Here is a 10,643-nt window from a genome sequence, read left to right as displayed (position 1 = left end):
AAAATTTATTTTTATGTACAACATGTACAACATTTACCATTCTAACTTTTTGAAACTTCATATCATGATAAAGGTGTTTTTATGCAGTTCAAAAAAATTTCTTTGTCTGATACTTTGTCTGACCGAACGGAGAGAAAATGTAGAGCCAATTCCTACAACAGATAATACAATTGTCTATGTGAAAATCATTTAGCTTTTACAGATTTACTAAAAATAAGAGTGTAACGGCACATTTGAAATTGAAACGCCGCATTTGAAATTGAAACGCCGCATTTGAAATTGAAACGCCGCATTTGAAATTGAAACGCCGCATTTGAAATTGAAATGGCGCGTCTGAAATTGCAAAGTAAAAAAATGGTAATGGTAAAGAAATTGGCTTAGAAAAATTCCCCAAAATAAAAAACAAAAAAGTTAAAACTAAATAATAATACAAAGTGCACATTTGGCATATGTAATTGCGAAATGTATATGGTAAGTGAAGTGGAAATGATAATGGATTTGCCTTGTGGTTACGCACGCTTGTTTTTGGACCTGTGATTTGAATGTCACGAGTTCAAATCCAGTTAGAAGGTGATTTTTCAAAACTTCATCGCTATAACTGGACAGTCGAACGGCGAACAAACACTGAAATTTAGATAAATGGGCAGTAACAAGTGGAGACCATTTCTCCATTTTATTTGAACTTCTAATCCCGGTTGAAAAGCACTTGTACCATTGTTTGGTTCATGAGTTCTTTTGAGAAAGATGTCAGCATAACTATACTGACAGTTTAGCAAGTTACATATACATATATATATATATATAATTCTTACCTTAAAAATAAGTCTTTTTGATTTTAGCAGCAATTAATAAACTTAATTATTTCTATGTAAAGGCAACATAAGTTTCATTATCACCATCTCCAGGCCATTAACAAAAACTATTTCTTTACATTTTTACCTGAAGGTAATTTCTCCATTTACCAGAGACTTCAGCTTTCTCCTTGTATGACTTCGCCAACTGGTCGACATACTCTAGATCAGCCATGTTGGTATTTGTCTAGTTAAGAAGGACTTTTAGTTACTTCTTTTCCTGTAAAAAGAAACAAACATGTTTTTTTAAAAACACATGCGTGTGTTTTAAAAAATTTGAAAACAAACCACCTGAAAAAAAACAGCTGGAAGCACACAACCTGAACAAGTATGCAGAGGAAAGAGAGAGGTCCTTCGATCTGCCATACAAACATTAGTTTAAATTGAAGTAAGCCCAATCTTAAATGTGTACAGTAAAGCATTATTTGCAGCCAGAAGAATAATTTCGCCTATTTTGTTACGCTAGGGTTTAACATTCTTTACCAATTTTCAACGTAGGATTTGTAGCTGTTTTTTAAATATTGTAAGGAAGATTGCTATAAGGGGAATAGAACTAATGCATAATAATTACATGTCTTGCACTGCCTGCTAATTCCAAATGTATTCAGGTGTTATCATGAAGGTGGAGAGCAGGTCAATGATTATAATGCGTAATGATGTTTGAGGAAAGTTCGTTAGCATTCCTATAGAGCCTACTCTGATATTTACAGACAAAATAATGTGAAGCAATACACTCCCATCAGAATTTTGTATTTATATTTACTGCTTGAAAAAAACATATATTATATAAACATTTAGAATACTGTTTATATGCTTTGGTCATTGTATTAGCTCATTAAACTATAAAAGAATTGTACCAGATAATTGTCTTTCATTATTTTAATGTCTGAGACTCTTAACTGAAAAATAAACCAGACTACAGAAACGAAAACATCAGCTATGGTTTAGAACTTGTATTCCAAGTTGTGTTGTTTACAATCTTTACTTGAACCAATAAAAGAAAGAGAACCAACTGATGGACTGATAAAAGAAAGAAAACTAACTGATGAACCAATAAAAGAGAAAAAACCAACTGATGAACCAATAAAAGAGAGAGAACCAACTGATGAACCAATGAAAGAGAGAGAATCAACTGATGAACCAATAAAAGAGAGAAAACCAACTAATGAACCAATAAAAGAGAGAACTAACTGATGAACAAATAAAAGAGAGGGAACCAACAGATGAACCGATAAAAGAGAGAGAACCAACTGATGAACCAATAAAAGAGAGAGAACCAACTGATGAACCAATAAAAAAGAGAGAACTAACTGATGAACTAATAAAAGAGAGAGAACCAACTGATGAACCAATAAAAGAGAGAGAACCAACTGACACAAATGAAAAGTAAACCACAAGTATTTTACTTATAATCATTTAAAGGAATTGCAAAGAGAAAGTGACATGGAAGGAGGAATCTGCACATAATTTAAATAAAGTAGATGCAAAAATCAACAAAACACTGGGAGCTACTAAACAGAATGAGGCAACAAATTAGATCTCAATTTACCTGCTGCAGTTCCTACCACAGCTCTATAGTAAAGTCACTAGTTTTGTTGGCCCTGGGAATATAAGTAGTTTCCTTATGCTGTTTTGCTGATTTTCGTGTTTGCAAAGAGTTGTAGAGAGTAAATCTATATTTTGTTATGATTGAGTGCACTTCAACTTAAACTGACTGCAGCATGAACTAAGCTGCCAGAAGTAGAAAGAGGAAAACTCCCAATAAGTAATTTTATCTCATATAACTGTTATGCTCTTTCACGAGTTAAACTAGTCTACCAATACATAGCAGCATTAGACCAATACGTATGCAAAATCATGTTAAAATGAACACCAAATTTTGACATTGAGTGCTTTTACCAGAAGCTATGTCTGTAAAACATGCAGTCTGTTTCCTGCTTTTTCAATTTTTCAAGCAAAATTCTGAAAAATGCCATCATACTCGCTTTTGTCATGCACGAAATAATATGCTCAAATGAGTGTAAATTCTTCTAAACATTAATAGCCACGATAAGCAATTGGCCGCTAACTGTTAAAATACATTCCTTGACAAGGCTGCATTGCAATGGTTTTAGCTAGCTGAAACAAGATAATATGTATGAGATTCTGAAGTGCTACAAAACACTACACTTTTTAATGCAATCACATGTTACCTGTTTGCTTTAATAACTAAACAACATTTTTGTCAAATAGATAGATACAGTTGTAGCGTCATTCCATGATGTAATGCCTTGTCGAAAACGATTGCAAAAGTCAACAGGATATACGTGTGCATGAAACGCTGCTGAATAATGCAAACAAAAAAACACAATATTTTACGTTTAATCACATTTGCTTTGTTTGTATTTCCACAGTAAAGTTAACAAACCTAGTAAACTGGCCAACTTGATTGAATACGATGATTTACTACGAATTTTGGAATTATGGGAGAAATTGCCTCACGAGCTGATGGGCAGCTGCTAAAAGATTTTAGCCACCATTATTTTTCATCAATGACTGCATAATATATAATAGCAACTTGTACCTTCAGCAATATAGTAGCTATCGATTAATGACTGCATGTTACTAATACTAACTGACACCAGTGTAATCGGATATGGGCGTAAACCCAATTAAGCAGGAAGCGTTAGCTATCACGGCGGAAAAGGCGTGATAGAAGTAAACATTACGCGTTTTCGCACAAATAATTACAATTTTCCATAAGTTTAATTTTATTATGTGATCTATATTGATAAAATAATGTTTTTAATAAATTCAGTAATGTAAACGTTAAAAATGCTACACGGATTATATATATAAAAAAAATTAATGCAGAAATAAAAACTTCAACGCAGAGCTTTGCAAAAACAAATGGTCAGGTATAAGCACGCCCCTCGCGGGCAGCGAGAGGAAATTAGCACCCAATATGAGAACGCGCGCGGGAGGTAGGAATAATGGGTTGTTGGGTTTACCCGGCACGTGCGCTCGTTGTCGCGCTCTAAACTACGCGTTTTAAACTCGTACATTAAACTTGCATCTTCCCCATCTTGGAGAAAAGATTCTTTCAGCAAGCTTGAATCAGAACACAGAAGGAAACGACCTGCAACTTTATCAGCAATAATAAAGCATGTGAGTAGCAAGTGGTACATGAGGTGGAGTAGTTCAATTTCTGTTATTGGACGTAATTTTAGAGTAGGGCAAGTTGAGTTACATGGGAGATGTCTTGTGTCGGATTTCTTGAAGGCATGCAGTCTATTGCTTAGATAGAGATCATTCAAGAAATTCTCTTGGTTGAAGTTTTTTGTGGAGCAGAAAGTTACTGAACTTCATGAGGCTAACAATGCAGGGATAAGTTTATCTCTATAAAAACTGTCGTGATCGCTGGTGCTCATACCTGCCAACTCTCACGCATTGGGCGTGAGACTCACGCAATCACCCCAAAGAAAAAATGAAAATGCGTGAGATTTTTGCCCCAATTTCCACAATTTTATATATACTATCATTGATACATCAATCGCCCCAAAACCAAATCTCACGCATTGCCCCACTCTTGGGTAGGCAGGTCTGCTGGTGCTGTTTGGGATAACATCTGCCTTCAGTGGGGACAGGTTCTTACGTGTGATGATGGTGTCAAGAGAGTTTTGCCAGGGAGGTTTATCCTCGTGGGATTTGTGATATTTTGTCTTAAATTTAGTCGTTCTAAAAGTTCCAACATATTCTTTCTCTTGCTTTGGTCTGAGGCAGTGGGCTGTAGATCACAATTGAAGTCTCCCAGAATAACTGGAGTGCAATTTTTAAGTTCAGATATTTCCATTAAGCGTTCCTCAAGTATAGTAAGTTGTGCAATAATGGCCTTACGTTTTTTTATGTATATATAACTTACCTGGTCTTTGCAGAAGGTGGGTGACCAGTATGAGGTTGTCATAGGGAAGACCAAGAGACTCGTCCAGGCTGACCTAGGTTTGTGTAGCTGCACTTATGGCAACACAGGAAACGTCTGTAAGCACCTGTGGGCTGTGATGGTGAGTGCATTTGAACGCGGAACAAATGAACACCACTACAAGCCACTCCAGCACCAAAGGGAGGATTTGTTTTGGCTTTCAACAGGTAATACCATGGGACTAATTACTGTTTAAAATGATAAGAAGTCAACTAGTTTGCTTAGCCTTGTTAGATGTAAAGTTTGACTATTCACAGTGAACTCTCATAAAACATCCTAAACTATTTTACAGGTCAGAGAGCACAGAATGGCTGGTTGGAGCCGCTCCACCACAATACTTTTATAGATAATAAAACGATTAATACAGAAGGAGAAGTAGAAGAACATCTTGAATATGAAGAGATTGTTAAAAGGTACTGGCCTAGTATTAACCATCAATGCTTCGTAAAATGGAGTGGTCATGTATGACTAACAAAAGCCAGCCATAAAGCTTACTATTACTAAAGATTGGAATTTTTTGAGACCAAGAATTCATTCGAACCACATGCAGTACGAATGTATAAATAATCTTTTTCAACTAGAACGTACTTGTGTTATACAATATAAAGTTTGGTCATATGTGGGTATGATTACTAAAACGCTAAAATTTATTAGGTTGCTTGATATGTTACATTTTGTGAACAATTGTTTTGTTTTTATCGTTCTAGCGAGAACAGTTATTCAGAAGTGGATGTGATACCAAAGGTTTCTGAACTACAGCGCCAGAATTGGTAGGTCCCGAGACAAGGCACATGATCATCATATTTATACATGTTTTTCATTTATAAGCTATTTTGTCACACATGCCTGTTATGACATGTCAGCAATCATCATGGCATAACATACCTGATGGTTATTATTTGCCACTGTTGTGATTGATTTGATAAAATCGCGTCAGAAGCCCCGTGTCCTATGTTCTCTGTTCAACAAACTTACCACCTTCTGCTTCTTGCTTCATTACTCCAGTGGTGTGTTTACTCTCCTGCTCAGTTTATTCAGTAATGATTTTTGCTTCTCAAATGATTGTACATTTTATGATTCATGCCGAAGTAAATACTCAAGATTCAATAGTTAAAAGACAAGATTACATAACACTGGGAGATATTATTGTTTATAATATGCACATAATGTATTATTGAGTTTTTTTTAAGGTAAGCAGCTATTGATGCATTCCACAAGGACATGTCGGATAACCTCGAAAACTACTATGAGGCGGCTATGTATGGTCCGGCCTTTGAGACCTTCCCTGAATGGTGGAAGGCCCACACAGCGAGTCAGAAAATCACTCTCCTGAACACACCATTGTCTTTAGAAGGATAGTTTTACGCAAAAGAGGTGAATTTTAGGGTGAATTGGCAGGGTGTAGTATTACCATAGTTTAGGTAGCAAGTCAGTCAGTTATACATTAATGTACAAGCATGCCTCACATGGTATTCAATATTGATAGCTGTTTGATACATGCCTAACTATTAGGCCCACCCCCAGCGGTTTTGGGACTAATAGTTTGGCTGGTGTCAGACACTCATCAGATATTCTGGATAAATTTTTGTGATTAATCGAGGTATCATCAGATTTATACCAAGTAAGACATAACGCAAAACATATTTCACATGAAAAAGAACAAATATCATAATAATTACAGGACTAAAATTGGAGTGCAGCCTTCAGCAGTGGCCAGAAGAAAAAGGCCACTCGGCACAACAACGAGCCAATGTGGAGGTTTCCATAGGAAGGCTGCTGAACATGCCTATGGGAAAAAAACCAAGAAGAACCATCCTGCCCCACATAGTTTATCATTCTGTATGGAAAGAACCATTTTTAGGCAAAACTCACTCCAAGAAATGATACCGGTATGTTAATAGGTATAGAATAGTCTATGGCTGTGACTTGCGCTTTTAATTAACTGTACACACCAAAATTTATAAATGATGATGTCTTATGAATGATAATGGTTTCTTGTTAAAACGTCCAAAGCTCTGTGAGAATGTCAGCAGGCCATGCATTTTTATTCACAGCCGTCCGATCCACATGTTTGAATGGAACATAGGTGTAAAATATTATAAATCTAAAAAACCATCTCCTTGAATCTTTCATCATTCAATCAATTTTATTGATCAGTTTTTGGAATTTTCATTATTGTTGATAAGATGCATGTGAGTACATCTCAAGTCTCATTTGTTAGTTAACACTTTTGGATACTTTCTGTTAGTAACACTTTCTTTTGTTATTATTGTAGTAAATCTTATGACACACTGAATGATGATCAGTTGCCAGTGGCTCAAGAAGATACCATTACTACATCAGAAAATGTTCCAGCATCTCCCATATATGACATGGAAGCTCACCCCTTTGCATTATTTTGTTTTATTATTTTAGGTGTGTTAGGTGTGAGACTTCATCCTCGTACAGTCTGAATAGCATCTTACTGAGTATTTCCAAATAAGGTTTTTATATATTAAAACTTATTGAAAGAATACAATGAACATTCTGGATATACATTGTAAGTGTTTTCAAACTTAATCTCACATTTTATCACCTAATCCGCCACATCATAAAGTGGACAGGATTCCTGGATGAGGCACAAACATGAGTCTTTTTAATGGTTAACACCAGACATTGTTAATCAAACTCTACTAATTTATGCTGTAGCAATAGTGAGAATTACGACGCTTTTGGGATTTGTAAAAAAATATAAAGGCACAGCCTGGCCAATTGTCCTACTTATATTTATTGATACAGCTTGATGATAAAACTGAGCCTCTTGATGGGTTGATGCCTGCATTTGCGCCAAGAATTGTCTATATAGGTCACAGCTGACTTGATTTGATCAAGAACTATTGGTTTGATATTGTTACTTACTATTACAACTGATCTGTTCCAAGTCACATGGTGAAATGTCGATGTGTAAGTGAGTTGTGGCATGTAAAAATTCTGCACCAGTTGTATAGCAGCAGTGCTATTCATTCATCACTGTAAATAAATCCTTATTAGATCAGTCAAGCCAAAGGGGTTTTTATGGTTGTGAACACACAAAAACTGAGTTAACTTTTGTTTTTGGCGCTGAGAAAAAAGATGATCAGTTCCCAAAATTTACATAATCTGCAGCGAGATTGCATTTTTCTATAAACAATTGCTCAATCAAGAACTGAAGCTTAGAAGACAGAGTACCAAATATCAACAAAGCTACTTCCTTGTTTTGATCAGAGCCGTATAGTTTCAGAGAGTTTCGTGGCCAGCGGAAGCGTTTATGGGAGCTCTATTTTTATATGAGTTATAATGGAGAGTCCGCAACATTAACCAACAAATACTACTCTCATTGGCAGTTGCTTTAAAATTGATTGTTGTATCATACACCATTTGAAAGAAGACAAAATTTTCTACAATAAACTACAACTATTTTTGTAAAGAAATAAAATAAATGCAAAAAAGTGAGATGTTGAGAGCGAGGTAAGAATATTCCATTAGTGATCAGTATGTCGATCGGGTTTGTTCGGAAACAGCATTGTTGTTTCCGGTTCTTGATGTAGGACTCTGAAGCTATACGACTGGCTGTGATAGTCATATATCGCGGTACAATCGCGCTTTCTTGACTTCTCTCACGAGAGTTTTTGGGGTGCCAACTTCCTCTCGCACACGAGCACCAAGAAAATCTCGCTCATCGTATTTTATTATTCCTCGAACGGCGTTTTACTGGCCGCTCGCATGTTTTATTTTTACGTAAGCTGCTTCTCGTCCACTTTTTCATTTTTTCTCTCTTGCGTACTGGCGACTATTAAAATGTACAGTACATACATGTATATGTAATATACATAATAGTACCTCGCCTATTATGTTTTTAATAACTTGGATTTTCAAAACGGAACTTTAGTCTTGGCTACAAAATTACTTCTCTTTCACTAGTCAACTTGCATGTCTTAATAAAGCGGATACTATTTTTTCTTACCATGTCGAAAAGACTTAGGCCAGTTTTTTATATTATAATAATTCAATACTATTTAACAAAATTTTTGCAGTCGTCGCGTAGGCTTGTGTGTGCTCTTTGCAATATTTTGTAATCTTTTGGTAAAAATTTAGTATTGTAGTGAATTCTGCGCTTGCCTCTCGGTAATATAGCGACATACGGCACTTGCAATCACTACTAAGTGGGTTTTGGTTACAAGTTGTCTTATGCTGAATAAGTATTAGCTCTCATGCACAACTATAATTGTTGCAAGCAAGATGACTGGTGAATGATGAGTATGGCTCTTTATTACGCAAGCTAAAGCTGCACAGAGATGAGTTAATGTTCAAATAATCTACAAATGTCCATATACAGTTTCGTCACTTGTAGACAGTACCTGGTACCCTTTGTTCATCTGTCTCACTAGCGTATCTTTCTTTGTCACTTATGCTTACTCATTCTGTTCCACGCTGCTTTACATATCCTTATATATGGCGTTCCACTGGCTTTCCATGAAAGCTGGCTTGCATATTACTACGCTAATCCTAGGATAGCTTGAGGCATGTTCCTATTAGAAATAGCTGAGTTTAGCAAATCCATAACAGTATGTTGCTCAAAGTTTTACATATGTTCGTATTGTTTCAAATGTTGATATTGTCAGTTTTTAACACTCTTGCATGCATTTTATGTATTATATAAACTGTAACAATGTTTTTGTCAAGATCATGTTTTATTACCAGGGTACTACTCACTTTATGTGCATGTTCGGAATAGCGATTTATGTTTTATAACGGAAAATATTTTTTTGTAAAGGATTTTGCCAGCCTTTACTTGGCACGATCTAGACTATTTCATACAGAAATAAATTGTGTGTGGTTTCGTTCAATGTTTTATTAGAGAAGAAAATCCACTAGCTGAGGAGCATACGGCCATTTGCTCTGCTCAACTAAGTGAGCGCGCTCCTTTATATATAATAGCATCACCCGTTTCGCCTAACGGCAAACGGTAAGAATACCGGCTAACAAGGTGAATAAACAAGATCGCTAGTGCGTTGGTATGACAACAAATGACGATAAGTGATAGCTTTACGAGTAAAACAATGATATAATAAAAAAGGACATACAATAAAATAAGACAACAACATGAGTTATGACAAGTGACAGCGCAACGAGTAAAACAACGATAAAATAAAAAGGACAACACATACAATAGAATAAGAAATGTAACGTCATGGCCCGGCGTCCACCACACTTTCATTTATGCTAAAACATAAAAAACAAGTCAGTGATAGTTGCCATAAACAAACCTAACATATTTTTGCAGGGTTAGATAAGTTTAAATTGTACTATCATCAAAATTTCATCTGTAAACATTTTATGTAAATATTTTATCCAACTCCTAATAAGAAATATGTTTAGTAATAGCTAAAGATATACAATATATAAAAAAGCCTGTCTAACACACCCTAACAGTGAATTGATTGTATTTAGACAATAAGATTGCAAGTTCTGTTGCTGTCCTGGAGGTTGTACATTGTTGGATTATGCACCTTTTTACAGTCACAAGAAGTTCATATAGCTAAATTTTTCTCATAAAACAACTTAATATGTCCAAGCGTCATATTAACATCATATATTATACAGCAACCTGCTAAAGTGAAGTCTGAATACAGTAATCGCTGTATCCGACTATTGAGCAAACATAGATTTACCTTTATCATTAATATTGTCCACCAAAACACTGACATAGAGATTTAATGTTTGCTTATCAGATAACAAGCAGCAACACCCGTAACTATGTCAAGTTGGGGCTTTTATCAATCATATAGCTTATTAGAAGTTGCCTATGGCAATGC

This window comes from Watersipora subatra, chromosome 11, assembly GCF_963576615.1.
Source record: "Watersipora subatra chromosome 11, tzWatSuba1.1, whole genome shotgun sequence".
NCBI lineage: Eukaryota > Metazoa > Bryozoa > Gymnolaemata > Cheilostomatida > Watersiporidae > Watersipora > Watersipora subatra.
The sequence above is the reverse complement of the archived record's forward strand: the minus strand, read 5'-3'. Positions refer to the sequence as shown.